Source organism: Balaenoptera ricei, chromosome 12 (genome assembly GCF_028023285.1).
Source record: "Balaenoptera ricei isolate mBalRic1 chromosome 12, mBalRic1.hap2, whole genome shotgun sequence".
Lineage (NCBI taxonomy): Eukaryota > Metazoa > Chordata > Mammalia > Artiodactyla > Balaenopteridae > Balaenoptera > Balaenoptera ricei.
In genome coordinates this window covers 85,644,233-85,661,747 of record NC_082650.1, presented here as the reverse complement: position 1 = coordinate 85,661,747, position 17,515 = coordinate 85,644,233, and the positions used below count along the sequence as shown (strand labels likewise).

The following is a 17,515-nucleotide window of genomic DNA, read 5'->3' as shown; positions in this document are numbered from 1 at the left end:
AGACTAAAAAACTTCCATGAAATCCTTTTTATAGTTAACTTGGCATCCTGGAAAGTACATTTTTTTTTTGAATTTTACAATTTTATTTTTTTATATAGCAGGTTCTTATTGGTTATCCATTTTATACATATTAGTGTATACATGTCAATCCCAATCTCCCAATTCATCCCACCACTACCCCACCCCCCTGCCGCTTTCCCCGCTTGGTGTCCGTACATTTGTTCTCTACATCTGTGTCTCTATTTCTGCCCTGCAAACCGGTTCATCTGTACCATTTTTCTAGGTTCCACATATATGTGTTAATATACGATATTTGTTTTTCTCTTTCTGACTTACTTCAGTCTGTATGACAGTCCCTAGATCCATCCACGTCTCTACAAATGACCCAATTTCATTCCTTTTTATGGCCGAGTAATATTCCGTTGTATATATGTACCACATCTTCTTTAGCCATTCATCTGTCGATGGGCATTTAGGTTACTTCCATGACCTGGCTATTGTAAATAGTGCTGCAATGAACATTGGGGTGCATGTGTCTTTTTGAATTATGGTTTTCTCAGGGTATATGCCCAGTAGTGGGATTGCTGGGTCATATGGTAATTCTATTTTTAGCTTTTTAAGGAACCTCCTTACTGTTCTCCATAGTGGCTGTATCAATTTACATTCCCACCAACAGTGCAAGAGGGTTCCCTTTTCTCCATACCCTCTCCAGCATCTGTTGTTTGTAGATTTTCTGATGATGCCCATTCTAACTGGTGTGAGGTGATACCTCATTGTAGTTTTGATTTGCATTTCTCTAATAATTAGTGATGTTGAGCAGCTTTTCATGTGCTTCTTGGCCATCTGTATGTCTTCTTTGGAGAAATGTCTATTTAGGTGTTCTGCCCATTTTTGGATTGGGTTGTTTGTTTTTTTAATATTGAGCTGCATGAGTTGTTTATATATTTTGGAGATTAATCCTTTGTCCATTGATTTGTTTGCAAATATTTTCTCCCATTCTGAGGGTTGTGTTTTCGTCTTGTTTGTAGTTTTCTTTGCTTTGCAAAAGCTTTTAAGTTTCATTAGGTCCGATTTGTTTATTTTTGTTTTTATTTCCATTACTCCAGGAGGTGGATCAAAAAAGATCTTGCTGTGATTTATGTCAAAGAGTGTTCCTCCTGTGTTTTCCTCTTCCTATGTTTTATAGTGTCCGGTCTTACATTTAGGTCTCTATTCTGTTTTGAGTTTATTTTTGTGTATGGTATTAGAGAATGTTCTAATTTCATTCTTTTACATGTAGCTGTCCAGTTTTCCCAGCACCACTTACTGAAGGGACTGGAAAGTACGTATTTTAAATTATGCCTTCTACTGGACAAAGTGACAAATAAATTAGAGATAAGGAATTTTGAGCCATTCAGAAATTGAACTAGTGCACACAGCTGTTTATCAAAACAGAGGTTTGTCTCTCTGAAAATCACAGGATTAGAATGGCCCTCGATTAGCCAGCATTTCTGGTAGTAATTCCTCTCCGCCATCCCATGGGGATGAGCTATTCATTGTGAAGGGGAATCATTTGTCTTCCTTGGGCTCAGGTTTCTTCCTTAGGAGTAGGAGTTGTTTTTCATTTCTTTTACTTGTTTTGTTTTTGATGGTGGTGCTTCTTGGTTTGTAATGTTGGTACAATACGTGATGCTTTCCAGTGTGGGGTGTGGATGGACTTTCACCACCAGATTTCAGATTACTTTATCACTTGGATGATATGGAGATTCTCTTTGATGTCCTTTTAGGGAACCAGGGTTTCCTGCAGGTTCGGGGATGGCTTATCTTCTTCCCCAGCCTCCACAGTCTGTCTCTTCTCATTTTTCCTGATAATTAGTTCCCTCTCTATCTCTCCCTGGTTGAGTAGAATTACATTTTCTTAGAATAAAGCAAAGCAATAATTAAACATAAGAACTATACCTGAGGCACAGCTTTGTAGGTAATAGATTCAAATGATTGTCACTGAAACACTCAGCCCCTTTGCTTTGTTAGTTTAAATTTTATTCCAGTTACAGGCATTGCTGAATTTCGAATAATACCTACCTTCCCAAAAGTTGCATTGCTAGTAACGTGCATGGAATACCCCACTTTCAAAGATTAGGTTGCAATGTACAGGAGCGAAAAGGATTACAAAGCCAAGATAACAAAATAGTTCTAGCCCAACGTGACTCAAGGAATAAACTCTGACTTGCTCTCTGGGGCTCGACTTGCCTGTTTATTGGGTGGATTGGACTGAAAGTCCTCCTCTGAACTTTCCAGGTATAAGAGTTTACGTTTCTCTTTCTACATCATAATTGTACCTTATATTTGATAACCTGTTTTCTCATTCTTCTTGATCTTCCCAAAGTAAGTGACCAATGTTGACAAACCTCAGTTATCACTGCTCTTTATTTCACTGGATGCCCTGGTTTTTCTCCCTATTCCTTCTTCTACAAGTGATTTTTCCCCCTTTATCAATGATTATGTGTCCTCTCTCCTGTGAAGAGTCACGAAAATTCAGAATTCTCATTCTAAGAAATCTTGTTTTTTATTACTTCAGCTTTTGCATGTGATCATCAATCTGTATTCCAATTCGTCCTCGCCCAAGAAATATTCCTTAATTTTAATTTCCTATAAGAAAGCCTCTTGGATGGCCTACTTTAAACAAGCATAGCACTGTCACAAATCTGAATTTCCAACCCTTCCTTTCAGTAATACCACAGTTTTTATAGTTACAAACCCTTAGAAGAGTTTTCTACTTTAAAAATTTTTAACTCAACTCTCTTTTCCCCAGGCCCGTCATCCCAGAGAAAACTATGTGATATTTGTCCAATTTTAAGAAACACTAATATAATTGATTTAAATGTCTTTAGTGTGAAGTGAATCCATTAATCGCAAACTGGTGAGGCTTTTCAAGGGGCCTTCTAAATGCATGGATAATTAAGGCAGATTTTTTTAAATTTATTTTATTGGAGTATAGTTGATTTACAATGTGTTAATTTCTGCTGTACAGCAAAATGATTATTTTTATATATGTATGTATATTATATATTCTTTTTCATATTCTTTTCCATTTGGTTTATCACAGGGTATTGAATATAGTTCCCTGTGCTATACAGTAGGACCTTGTTTTTTACCCATCTTATATATAATAGTTTGCATCTTGTAGCCCCAAACTTCCAATCCATCCCTCCCCCACCCTCCCCTTGGTAACCACAAGTCTGTTCTCTGTGTCTGACTCTGTTCCTTTTTTTGTAGATAAGTTGGTTTGTGTTATATTTTAGATTCCACATGTAAGTGATATCATATGGTATTTGTCTTGCTCTGACTTACTTCACTTAGTATGATCATCTCTAAGTCCAACCATCTTGCTGCAAATGGCATGATTTCATTCTCTTTTATGGCTGAGTAATATTCCATCGTGTATATGTACCACATCTTCTTTATCCATTTAACTGAGACAGATTTTCTAATGGTGTCAATTAATCAAAGATTGGGAAGAGGCAAACAGCATTGCTCATCTATTAAAACAAGCTGGGTGCTCTATGGAATAGCATGTATTACGTTTAATGTAAATGTTTACTTGTGCTTAATGTAAAAAAAGACTTTAACTAAAGTTAAAGTTTAACTAAAGGCTTCTCCGGCGATGAGTCTCAGATCCACCCCATGCGCCCTGGATTATGGGCTCTGTCTCCTCTGCCACACGGATGATAGATAATCAGGAAAACAAGAAGCATTTAGAAATAATGCTTAACCAGCTCTGTTTAAAATGGGAGATTTCAAGCACATCGCTTTTCTGTTTTTGTTTTCAGATAGCCACAAGTTTGCTCACGGAGTATATTTGATTCTTTGTTCAAAGTAATAAGTAAAATTTATTTCCAAAACTTGAAAAGCATCGTAAACTGTATATACATATATATTTATATAGTAAATTACATATGTGATATATAAATGTATAAAATTTACCTTGCTTTTCTATGTAATTTGTTGTGTGCTTCAATATATTTACTGTGCTTTTCAATTATATATAATTATTTATGTGGAATATTCCAAGTATCAATAACATTAATATTTTAAAGTCACCTTTACCACAGTATTTATTCATAATGAAAGTAGGAATAAATTTGTTAATATATTTTTTAACTAGGAGAGTGACAGAAACAGGAAAGTTTCCAAAAATGCTACTGCTGGTAAATGGCTTCAAGCAATCAAGCACATAACTCAAAACCTGTTCAGTACACAGCTACTGAATTAGATTGAAAAGGGCATGAGGTATGGAAGGAGAGGGAAATTTTAAGAAAAAGCACCTGATCCAGGAGCTTCTTGGGACTGAATGAAGCTCTGGGTAAACGTAGGGCCAGGCTTTAGGATGTGAGGGAGGTTTTAGCCTTTGTTGGTTTAGATGCCTGGCCTGTATAGTGTGAGGTTTGCCTCACTATGAATGAAGGCTTTATTGAGAACAATCATCCCTACATACACCCTTGTAATTACCTACAAGGAAAGATAATTATGATAATAAGTATCATAAGAATGATAAGTATTCATGTGTCTAAGTGACTAAAACCAATAGATTTGCATTTCTAGAGCTGTTTCCATGTACCCCTAAGTTATACATGTACATGTGTGTGTGTATAACTCCCCTCCATGATTGATCACAAAAAAATCGTGATTAGAACTTTTAGCTTTTTTGAAGAAAACACCTATAAATGTAAAAGCATCATTAGCACTATAGGCTAGAAATTACTTCATTTACTTTATCTCATATTGTTGAAGAACTGTATCTCCAGGATTATACCAGGGACAGTGGGTGGTTCAAAATTAGAAGTATCGTCCCCGATGGAAGGAAATCATTCACACTTGAAATAAACAAGAATCAAAGAACTAAATAAGAAAATGTAAAGCCAAATGCCAAACGTAATAAAACCCAGTGTATCAAAGGAAGTGGGAAGACAAATTGGTCAAAGGTCTAAATTTCCCAGGATAAGAACACATGCAGAATTGGGAGCTAACTGTAGCCTAACCATTTAATATAATCATTATTTATTATATCATTAACAGCTGATGATACTTTGTTAAGTAGATTAATATCATTTTTTCCTACATACTGGCAGGATTTGGGTAGTTGTGCACTGATTAAATTATGGAAAATGTTGCAGGACTGTGTTATACTGTCAAATAATTAAGAGTCAATTATCATGTACTAAGAACATACTAAAAAATCACTTCTAAAAAAAAGCATACTAAAAAAATCTTTCTTTAGGAATAGATATTTTGTGCCTTTCCAACATTTCCCTCCGTCCACATTTCTTTTTCCCCTGTCCAAATCCTTTCCTTCAAGACCTGCTCAAGATCCTCTAAGTCATCCCCTGTTATTTCAAGATTTTCTAGTGTCTCTTTTTCCTCTGAATGCCTATAGATCCTGACTTCACTGTCAACTTGCTGCAAACACAGACATTTTGGGGCCACTCCCATGAGCAAGGTAATAAGGATATACTGGTTAAGGAAAAATATCCTACATGGACACAGATTAAAAAAACAAAAATTTCAGTGACTTGAAAATGATTCAGTGTCACTCTGAGTAGAGGAATCTGAGTCTATATATAAAAATACCTTCCAGCCATGTTACCTTTCTGGTTACCTTTCTGGTATATTCTTCCTCTTGTCCTGTGTTACACCAGGGTGTGTGGAGAAGGGCCCAGGTCCCTACCGGCTCTAGAGGCCCGGCTAAGCCTTCTGCCCTCCTGATCTGGCACATTTAGCATCATCTGTTCTAGAGTTTAGGCATTTACAAAAGACTGAAGATTTACTGGTGCCTTCCCGCTGCCCTGTTTTCCTGCAGGAATCCCTGAATCAGGGAAGCATAAAATAATTTTGTGGAAATTATTAAGAGGCTAATAATTTTGTGGAAAGGAGAAAAACACAAATAGGTATTTCAATAAATTTTCAACCCAGCCTATGAACACAGTTTGGCTGAAGCAAAGGTGTATGAAAGGGCTGTCATGGGAAATACATTTAGGAAAAAAGGTTGGGGCCAGGTCTTAAAAGCCCTGTAAGGGTCTCTGCTCAGTGTTTGATGGAGAACTTTTAATGGAGAGGATAGAAGAAAGGAAGCTGTGTTCCCAGAAGCTCAAGTGGAAGCAAGATGTGCAAAATCGGTGAGGAAGCAGAAAGGTCAGGGTGAGGATGGATGAAATGGATGGATGAAATGAAAAAACGTGACGTGGGTGGAGAAGGAGCCATGGAGGTAGACATGGATGAGCTTATTCAGAAAAAGGCGGGGCCTGAATGAAGAGAGGACAAGGCGAGATGCTCACATTCATGAATAACTGGTGAGGGAATGGGAGGGCGGGGTGCAGGATCCAGGAAAAGAGGGAGTGAGCAGAGAGGAGCAGAAACAGATCCCAGGGGGGAAAGGATTTCCCAGAGTGGCTGCTTCATCCACAGAAAGACGGAAGAGGCCGGGGAGTGGAATAAGACTGCTGGATTTGGGGCCAGAACGGTTGCTCCTGGCATCAGTCTGCCTGGAGCCGTGAGGAAGGATGGGTGTGCCTCAGTGTGGAACGACCCACCAGGGGTGGAGCCTCTTCCTCTCTCCATTCAGTCCTCATTCCCCCTGGGACCATCGTCTCAGAGACTTGGGATGGGGCTCTTGTCCTGGGTGGGAGCCCACGAGGATGGGGATGGAGGGTCTACAATGGGATAGAGCGAGGGCTCCCCCGCCACCTTATTCAGATGGATGGGGCTGGGAAGATGCCTAGACAGGCAGCTGTTATGAACGTGTCTTCAGAAAGCATTCAAAGGAAAGAGCTCAGTGTGAACAGTCTGTCTTTCATTCATTCTACCAGCATTTCTTAAGTATTTTTCATGTACCAGACTCTGTAATTGAGGGGGTATTAGGAGTAAATAAGGGGTGGGGCTGTGTGTGCGCACTTGTGTGTCTCAGAACAAAGGGGATCTGAGTGTTCTTCCGGGATGACATGTGGAAGGAGCACCTCTAGGTGAAGAGATGGAAAGATACAAGATACAATACAAAGAAGTTTAAGGAACGGAGCAAAATCCCAAAGAGCAAAGGAGTTAACTTAAGGACGCAAGGTTATTCTTGGAGAGAGGGAAAGATGGTTCTCTCCCTGAGTTGATAGAAAAGAGGAAATGTTGAGATCCAGAGGCATATTGCAGTGGAGTCCTGGAGCTGAGGGAGCGCGTGTCAGGGCGGTGCGGATGGGGAGAGAGGGTGCAGGATGAAGAGCGTGGTAACACATCCATTGGTGTGATTAAAGTACAGCCGAGCCACGCCCACGTTCCCCCTGAGTTTGGATGATGCAAAATCTCTGAAAGTAGCTTTAGGAACACCTACCGAGGTCCGTGTCACCCCTGCAGGTGTCTGGTTCATCTTGGCTCTTCTTATGTCTTTCAAGTCATTCCCCAAGTTTCTACATCGCCAAGTCCTCCCAGGATTTCTGAGATCATCGTGGAGTCTTTGAGATCATGGATTCTGAGATGAGATTTGCTTAGATCTAGACTCTTGGGCTCATGTTGGGAGTTCACCTGTCTGGAGCTGCCATCTACTCCTTACTTTGACTCTTTCCATTGTGAAATTTAGTCTCTTTGCAGGAAATGAAAGCCCTGCCTGTGCTCTTATCTATTGTTATTCCCCCTTCCCAAGGCAGCGAGCAGATCTTTTTCTTACTCTTACTCAGAATATGGGTCTAAAAGACATTTTTTTTTTGCTTTGGCAATTTATCTCAAGGAAATTAATTATTTCATTTTAATCATGGGGATGAAACATTTCAGGAGGGCCATAGAGTGTTGAAAACTATATAGATAGAGTTCATTATCCTACAAGATTATATAGGCAAAAACATAAGCATTCTAAGGAGTTTTAGCTAGACTTATGGATATTTGATTTCAAAATAGCTTAATAAGAGTTAATGAATTTCCAAGGCATATCTCTAACTTTTCAAGATGAAATCACAAGTAGAAACTAACAAAAATGCCCTCGTTCCACTGTCAAGAAAAGAATAATATACGTAAAACTCTGACTGTAACCCACTTATACCTAAAGGGATAGTGCTTGAATAAGCTAATTTTCCCATGAGTTCAAGACATTATTTTTAAATTTACATGGTCCTTAGGCAATAATCATTTCAAGAAAATGTCCAAGATTTTAAATCCTCTTCTGCTGATCTTTTTTCAGTTTTCTTCCTCAAAGTCTCACAGTTAAGGCAAGTCAGAAAATAAACCAAGTGAGCGCCAGCTTGGACCTCGTACTTTCTTTATCTTGAGGAAATGATTGTCTTAATTTGCCTTAGGACTTGTTTTTAATCTTTCCAACCAATCCAATTTACCAAAATGTTCTATATATTTTAAATCTAGTGCTTCTTTGTGCCGGCTCTCTGCCTGTTCCTTTGCACAAGTAATTGCACAGCTGGCGGGAAGGGGGGTTACAGTGATCTTTTTGAACATTCTAAGAAAAGTTTTCTTGGCTCCATTGATTTTAACCACGGAAACAAAAAATTTTTACAAAGGATGGGCGCCCCCCCCAAAAGTTGCAGAAACTGAACGCTACTGTGGATGAAAATCTTCTGAAATCGAAATTCCTTGTCTGTGCCTCATTTATTTGATTCATTTAATAGTACAAGGAAAACATTCTAAGGAACATCATGTTTCATGTTCTTTGTTTCCTGAACGCACAATTGTGGTGCCAGAAGTGATTCTCGAGTCTGCAAAACCATCAAATGAATGTAAGCACGGGTTCTTTTATTTACCGTTGCTGTCTGGCTTAGGAATTCACTACTGTTAATAGAGATTTAATGCAGCTAAAGTAACTCATCTGCTCAAGAGATGCCCTAATAAGGATTAGTATTTTCAAACATACGCCAGCTGCTCTATTTTTGTTCTTTTCCTTGCTCTGAACTATAAATTTTGAATGTGGCTACTATGTAGATAGACTTTGGTTTGGCGGAAAAAAATATTTATTTGAGTGGAATTAATTTTTATAATAATTTGGATTTTAGGATTTGGAGGAAGAAAGGAAACACATTTATTAAGTGACTTCAAAGCACAATACTGAGTATTCAAATAATTATATATGGTGATAATTCTTGTTAACTGTACTAAGATAATGTTTAAGCATGAGATCAATTTCAGAATGGGTGTTTTAAAACATCTCAGGTAGCTTAAATGTAGCAGGAAATGTGTCTGATTATTCTTCCAGCAGATGACCAATTTCAGTGCATCCTCATTTAATGCAGACTGCTTTTCAATAAAGATTTTTTGGTTGCTTTATTGTACTAATGATTTTTCCAGAGTTTTAAACACAGAAGAGTAAAAAGAAGATCCATCAAACTCCTGCAATACCACCACTTATTGCAAATTCACTGGGAAAATATTAGTACATTATTAGCTAATCTTTTTATGCATTGTTACTATTAATATTGATAAAACCATCAACAATCAAAACTATTATTTATTAATCACCATCTGCCAGCTGATGTTTTAATTATTTTGCATGTATTAATTTCTCTAGCTCTCAAAACGCAGCCATGAGACACTATTATTAATATTATTGTCACTTTACAGGTTCCATGACTCGTCCGGGAACACACAACCCTTAGAAGTCAAGTAGAACTTATGTTTGTAACCACTTCACTGTAATCTCATTCAACTGCATGGGCACACAGAGCGATACCTTTCTTAGGTAGCTTTTTAAAAACAATCGTAGGTTCATAATATTTCATTTTGTTCTATGATAATGCCTTTTTTTTAACTTTTAAAAAGCATGTATATAGGACGACCACTTAGGACATCATTGCAGAAGCCTTGTCCGGAGTGGATTAGGAAAAAGGTGGATGAGTATAAAAGGAATCACAGTGCTCTGTATCCAGGGGTCGTGGGGAGGGGATTTCAGAGATAAGAGTGTGTGATGTCGCCCTTTACTGAGAGAGCCATTGCCAGGAAAGGACGTTATTTGTCACTTCTGGCCAGGTTGCAGCGGGGACAGTGGTTGGAAAGGTTTTTTAGGCAATTGGGGATCATCAGCGTATAAATGGCAACTGGGGTCAGTGAATTTGCTTAGGAAGGAGGTGCAGAATATAAGGAAAGAAGATCTAGAAAACAATTAGTGGAGGGTCTTTCTGAGCCTCAGTTTCCCAACTATGAAATGGAATAATAAACCATACCGACCTCAGAAGATTGTTGTGAGGATTAAATGAACACGTATGGCAATAGTTTAGCAAAGGACCTGGCGTATAAGAAGGGCTCAGTAATAATAATTAGTGATTTCAATTAATTAATTAATCTGAGAAGCCAAATACAAAAGCAGTATGTAAAGAATAGTGGTAGTGGCATCGCTCGTAGGGTGGTGAGTTCTGATTGGTGCTTCCAAAGCTCCTCCTGGCAGGTCCCCCTCTGAGGACCCAGTGAGATCGTCAGCCCCACCTCAGGGAACTGCACAGGGTCACACACAGCACACTTTGCACACCCTGAGGTATCCCAGCCGCGCGGGCCTGACCTGCAAGGCCTGCTCCAGGACCTCTTCCCTCTGCCTTGTCACCTAGCCTTTTCTATAGGAGGCCTGGGGTCAGCAAACTCTGGCCCAAAGCCTGTTGTTTTTTTAATGGCCCTTGAGCTAAGCATGATTTTTATGTTTTTTTCAAATGGTTGGAAAAAAATCATAATATTTTGGGACCCATGCAAATGATATGAGATTCAATGTTGGTGTCCATAAATACAGTTTTATTGAAAATCATCCAGGCTCATTCGTGTATGTGTGGTCCATGGCTGCTTTGTTGCTCCAAAGGCAGAAACCGTATGGCCCGCACAGCCCAAAATATTAACTCTCTGGTCCTTTAAAGAGAAAGTGTCATGACTTTTACGCAGGCCCAAGAATTTACTGCCTGTAGTACAGAATGCAGATGGTTCTATTAGAGAATAAGGATCATTCCTGTAGCTCACTAAACACTTGCCCTGCATCTCAGAGGCAGTGGTTAATTTACACTACTACCAGGAATTTTGATTTTTTTTCCTTATAGAGTTTTTTTCCTGTAGAGTTTACATTTATACCACGAACCCATCAATAACATCTCTCATTAGACAAAATGAGTCTCCCGAATGAAGGCGTATCCCCCCAAGGATAAGAATCTTCAGCCTTGCCCTAAAAAGTGATCCCTGACTTAGCTGCTGACACAAAGTAGTAAAAGCACTTTCCCTCAAAAGCACTTCATTTTCCCAGTTGGGAGCCCAGGGACTTTTTCATTTCACTGGTGATTACACGCCCAACGTTTAGCGCAAAGCCTGGCCTGTGCACACAAAGATTGTCTGAAATGAATGAGACTTTGGAAAGAGTTTTCTGTGTTGTGTCTCTTTCCTCACAAGCTGCTGGGTCCCCCTCACACTCCAGTCTGAATTATGCCCACCCAGTTTCCCCAAACTGTTCTTGCCAAGGTCACGGAAAGGCCATAGGCCTGAATTTGATTTGGAGAAAATTTAACTTACAGTATAGGTCACAGGTATTCTGCAGGCATAAACCAAGGAGATGTGTATAATAGAAAAATATTGGTAAAGATGTTTATTTTTTATTTGACACGAGTAAATGATTCTCTCACATGTGTCACTTCATTTCTGGCAATGCTCCAGCCAGACTTCCCTTCCTTGAGTTCATAAAATACGCCTTAAAGCCTCCTTCTTTGCACCATTACAGGTGCTGGAAAGTTCTTTTATTTTTCTAATTAATTTTTATTGGAGTATAGTTGATTTACAATGTTGTGTTAGTTTCTGCTGTACAGCAGAGTGAATCAGTTACACAGGTACATATATCCACTCTTTTTTAGATTCTTTTCCCATGTAAGTTATTACAGAGTATTGAGTAGAGTTCCCTGTGCTATACAGTAGGTCCTTGTTGGTTATCTATTTTATATATAGTAGTGTGTATGTCAATCCCAGTCTCCTAATTTATCCCTCCCCTCTTTCCGCCCCTGGTATCCAGAAGTTTGTTTTCTACATCTGTAACTCTATTTCTGTTTTGTAAATAAGTTCATTTGTACCATTTTTTTAGCCTGTCAAAGTCCTCCTCTGCCTTCAAGCCCTACCCAAATCCCAACTTCCTATCAGGGCTAAAAGTTATCTCTGAACTCCTGTAAGACTTCTTTGGTTCTCCTGTGGTGCTGTTTAAATACTTTGTGCCCCATAAGTGTCTGTGGAAGTCTCATCACAAGACGAACTTCAGAGCTACCCCAGGGCAGTAATCATGCAGCAGGTATGTTTTGCTCCCACACAGCCTGATGCCTTTAATTCAGGAGGATCTTGGTAGACGTTTATTGGATGGACGTGATGCTTGCTCAATCAAAACATCATGCTCAGATGGTGACTACTTGGTCCTTTAGGATTGCAGCCTGCTATTTTCAGTGGGTAAATTTCACAGGCAATTTTTCTTCTATGTTGGGTTTTGTTATTTTTAGGAAATCCATACATCTCTTTTTTAATAAGTAGAAGTGATTTTTCTATGCTTTTTCCACCTCCCTTTCCCTTTCTTTCTCTTCTTGGCTTATACATCACTTCAGAAGCACCTAGACATAGATCTGGATACATTTTACTGGGTAATTCCACATTTTTGCTTTCAAGTTTTAATCCTTCTATAAACAACAACAGATAATTATCATTTGAAGGTTTTGAGACAGTAAATGAATTGTTGTGATGGTAACTTCTTTACCTTTACAGTAAAAGTCAAATAAAGTACCATTTTATTAGAAAATTACTGAGAGACAAAAATTTGCATTGATGATTTATAATGACGCTACAGTTTTCAACACCCTCTCGTGTATATCACTTCATTTAATAAAGGTCTGACCATTAACCTTGTGAAAATGCTTAGGTAAGAAATACAAAGATGTCCATTTTTTTAGATATCTGTCTTTTAATGGGGATGGAAACAGAGGATCTTTCTGCATATAATGGACCTACCATAACTACTTTGCAAGTCAGCTAGTGAATTCTTACGTGGAAAATAAAACTTCTAATATTGGGCCAGTACATTGTGATACTTATTATAAAATCATTTACATTGTAAGGATTCTTTTCCTTTAACTAAAGAATGTGTACACGCGATGATTAGTCATAGTTGTAGTGAGGCTTAACAGACTTTATACTCTAGGACTGCATGAGAAATGACAGTCAGTATTCCAGATTCAAACTCATTACCCTGGGATGTTTTTGTAAATGGAAATAACACATTTCTTTAGCTCTTAATTGGAAACTCTAAAACCTCTGATGATTTATCAAATAGTAAGTAAATAATCATATTATACTTAGGAAAGTTTCAAATGAAAAAGGTTATAAATTCTATGTAATAACCAAGTAAATACGTATTTATAAATAAACATAGCTACATTGAAACACTTTGCTATTATCTAATGAAGTAGAGGTATATTGATTGGGAAATACAAGCAAATTGAGGAAGATGGTAATTTAATATTTTTATCACTCTGAATTTGAATGTGTAAGAAAGAATCCTTGATCTGCCTCTCTGCATTCTGGAAACTGAAAATCGATGCAAAGCCGCTAACAAGGGAGTGTTCTTGAGATGAAAACTTATTGATTAGAAGCCACAGGAAAATACATCCAAGAGTATCTGATTGACTTTAGGTGAGTCAACCTGCTGCTAAAACTGCCAATCTTATTTACAGCTTCTACCTCAAGAAATTCACCTAAACAATTATTCAGTTGTTTTTTGAAGGAAAATAAAACAAAAGAAAGGGAGGAGGGAAGGAAGGAAGGAGAGAGGGAGGGAGGGAAGGAAGGAAGGAAGGAAGGGAGGAGGAGAGAGAGAAAAAGAAAAGTCATTTTGAGAAAGATTACATAAAATTTCATGGAGATTCTTAGGTCTTCAGCAAATCATTGACCAATTGACATGTATATTGGAGACTTACAGCAAGATCAGAGTAGGCAAATTTTACCTCCAAAGTAAAAATTTACTTTGAATTTTTCCGCTTTCTATAATGCTTAATAATAATTCTGTCTACTCATGGATTGTTCTTTATTGTTTCTTTCAAAGTAAACACTCAAAAGCATTATGTTTTTGTGGGGAAAACCCATCTACTCGCATAGATTATGTGAATAATTTTGAAAATTTAGTCCGAATTTTGTATACAGAAACATGAAAGAATAAAGGCTGAATTCAAATATATTTTAATGTTGCATTAAATGCATTGACCAGGATGATACAGCATTTTCCCCAGCGATATTTGAATTTAGTCTAAGTGCAATTGCAAGTACTGACTTTCCTTTCAAAGTGTATGTGGCCTGAATCCTGGGTCCCTTGGTGAGAGTGCCTGCATCCAAGTGATAATAAGTCGGTGATGACCGGGGTCTGATGACTCCCTCTGCTTCCCCAAGCCCCTGCCTGGGCTTTTCAATTCATATTCCACACGTCCTAGATTCTCTGGCCCAGATAGCACAGTCTGGGCCAGAGTGCACATCTTTTCACTCTGTAAATGGCTTCATAATGCTATTCAAAGTAATTCCAGTTGCTTTATTCTTTTGTTCTGCTTTTATATTTTTAGAGTTGTCGCTCATTGCATACCCTTTAGCTAAGCATTTGAGAAAAGCCTCTACCCTTTAGAACTCTGCACTGAGTATTCTTCCTGGTCCACAAGAAAGGGAAAGCATTTTCCTTGCCCTTGAGTTGTTTACAAGTTCATTCACTAAGTAGTATATCAACAGGCAAAGGACTGCCCTTTTTATAAAATTTTACAACTTATAAAGCCTTTAATACTTAGCATCTCATGAGTGCAAAATTACTGAAAGTTTTTAAAATAAGAGCCTGATCCTATGAGGAAAGATCAGAAATGCATTAATTGAAGAAGGATTCCTGAAGAAAATGAGTTTTAAAGTGAAAAGTAATATAAATATATGCTCTTCATCCCTCAAGGTTTCCATAAGATTTAATACATTCTTAATAATTTTCCTTTCTTTCCATCCAGAAAATAATTGTGAGAATTAAATACAACTGCAAGGAGCATAAATATTTTGAATTTTACATACAAATCACCTGAAATTTTAATTTGTAAAAGAGTCTGTTTTTAGCGGCATACCATCCTAACAGTTGTCTAGTTCATTCTTAGTTATGTCATACTCACTTCCCCAGGGTAAGAAGAAGCCACCATTTTTGTTTTAAGCTTTACCTTTTTTTCCACCATTAAATCTTTAGGTCAGTAGTGCCTGAAACCAGCAATCGCTCCCCAGTGAATTTAAGTGGTGACCGTTTTTATTCCCCCTCAGCACTGGTGGTACTGCTGGGTGATGCCAAATACTTCATTCACTCCACAGATATCTATCACGAGATTATCAATAGCTAATACAAATGGTAATACTTGTTCAGGCCATGTCCTGTGACTGGCCCTGTGTAAAGCACCTGATGTGCATTGTCATGTTGAACTCTCTCAACAATCCTGGGAGGTTGCTATGACATAGTATGGTGACTATCTCTGGATTTTCAAGGGCAAAACAAAGGCTGAGAGAAATGAAGTCACTTGCCTGAAGTCACACAGCTAGTAAGTGGCAGAGAGGATGTGAATCTTTGTGCCCAGGGCCTCAGTCTTTGCTGTGGGCTGGAGCCTCAGTCCTTGAGGCTCCAGGAAACCTGATGCCCAAGGTGATGGTATTAGGAGGTGGAGATTTGGGGAGGTGATTAGCTCATAAGGGTGGAGCCCTCATGAGTGAGATTAGTGCCCATATAACAGAGACCCCAAAGACTCACGGCCCCTTCCCCTGTGAGAAGACAGTTGTCTTCAAGGAAGTGGACCCTCATCAGAGACCAGATCTGCCAGCACCTTGATCTTGGACTTCCCAGCCTCCAGAATTGTGAGAAAAAAGCATCTGTTGTTTGGACACTTAGTTGATGGTGTTTTTGTTGTAGCACCCTGAATGGACTACGGTAGTCCTTAACCACCATACTATGTGGTCTGGGTATTTTAAAGTGGTTAGTAAAGTGTTTAATTATCTATAAATATCCAGAATACCCAGTGTCAACAGTTAGCATTTTTGTCATTTCTATAGAAGTTTATATAACCGGAAAAATATTTCATTCAGATTTCATTTTCCTTTATAGGGAGAAAACTATAAAATCCGTACTATTTTACACACTGAGACTAAAGCTAAAGCATGCCACTATTTTTCCTTCTTCGGTGATATGTATTACTTTGCTATTAGTCCCTTTTTACTCATGAGGAAAGGGAAACGTAGGTTACGTAACGTGCCCAAGTTCACCCTGGTAAGGGCAGAACTGGACTTGAACAGTGGGGCAGGCATCCATGCTCTAGGCGGGGCTTGTGGTCGGATTTCCCCCCAGGAGGGGACAGTGTCAGCCAGCTGTGTGGCTCAAGATCCACCAGCGACCTGATGGGCTCGTTCCGCTAATACTATCTTCAGACCTGCCAAAGAGTTTTGTTCATTTCACAAAAATGCGTTTGCTGGGCATCTGTGGGCTTACTAAATTCTACTAGATTTTTCTGTGGGGAAGGGAGAATATGAAGAAGGGATCATACCTCAAATTACATAATCTCTCAAAACAGTGAGTCATATTCAGAATGGTGCTGGCTTTTCTCTGGAAAGTGTCAGTCCTTTCTGAGCACTGTGTGGGGTGGGAGAGATATGTGAAGAAGAAAAGCTTTCCTTGGGGGAGCTGGGAGGGAGCTGGCAAAGGGAAGTGAAGGGAGACGGGAGTTCGCAGACTGTCGTGTATGAGCTGTGCCCTGGGGTCCCCTCTGAGCTGTGTGCAGTCGGGCTCCAACAGAAGAGACAAGCTGCTGTGGGGCAGGGGTGTGGCCATAAGGTATCAGGTCATCGTCTGCAAGGTCCCCTAACAGAGTAAGTCAAGAACAAGACCGTTGTGTTGGGACAAGAGGGGAGAGTGCTATAAGCAAGTCATTCGTACCTTGAGGAATGCCTCTGCATGCTTACTGGAAAGCTGGATTCGTTTGTTCTGTTCACTCAACTGATCCATTTATCCACAAGGATAAGCCTCACAGTATTTAATAAAGGCTGAGTTTATTGGATACTTAAACTATGGCTCATTCTAGCATTTAAACCAGGTACCCTTCTTACCACCATTTTCTAGATAAGGAACCCCAAGCTCAGGAAGATTAAATAATTTGCCCAGGGTCACATAGCCAATAACTGGTCCATTCAGGATGCTAACGTTTATATTCTTAGCCCTCGTACTGTGCTGTCATCCTCAAATAACTGGAAATAGTAGTTAAAATAATTCTACTTGCTATAAAAATTGACCTAAAACGTGTAGAGCCTCAAATTCAGTAAAATGCTGTTTATTGTTCATTCAACAACATGAGCAGGTGCTCGTAGCTGACACCGCTCTCCTCCACGCAGTGGCTCAGGTACCCAGGTCCTCACATCTCATGCCGTTGTGTCGTCTGAATCCAAATGGCAGAAGGATGAAAGCAGATGGAGGAAGTACGTCTGTTCTTAAAAGCCTCGCCCTAGAATGGCCACACGTCACGAACCACAT

At 39.0% G+C, this 17,515-nt stretch overlaps 1 protein-coding gene across 7 annotated transcripts in view; it reads left to right on the top strand.

Annotated features, from left to right (window-relative positions):
- The window catches only part of RIMS1 (regulating synaptic membrane exocytosis 1), a 472,918-nt gene that overhangs the window by 408,348 nt on the left and 47,055 nt on the right, over window positions 1-17,515 (top strand). The window lies entirely within an intron of this gene.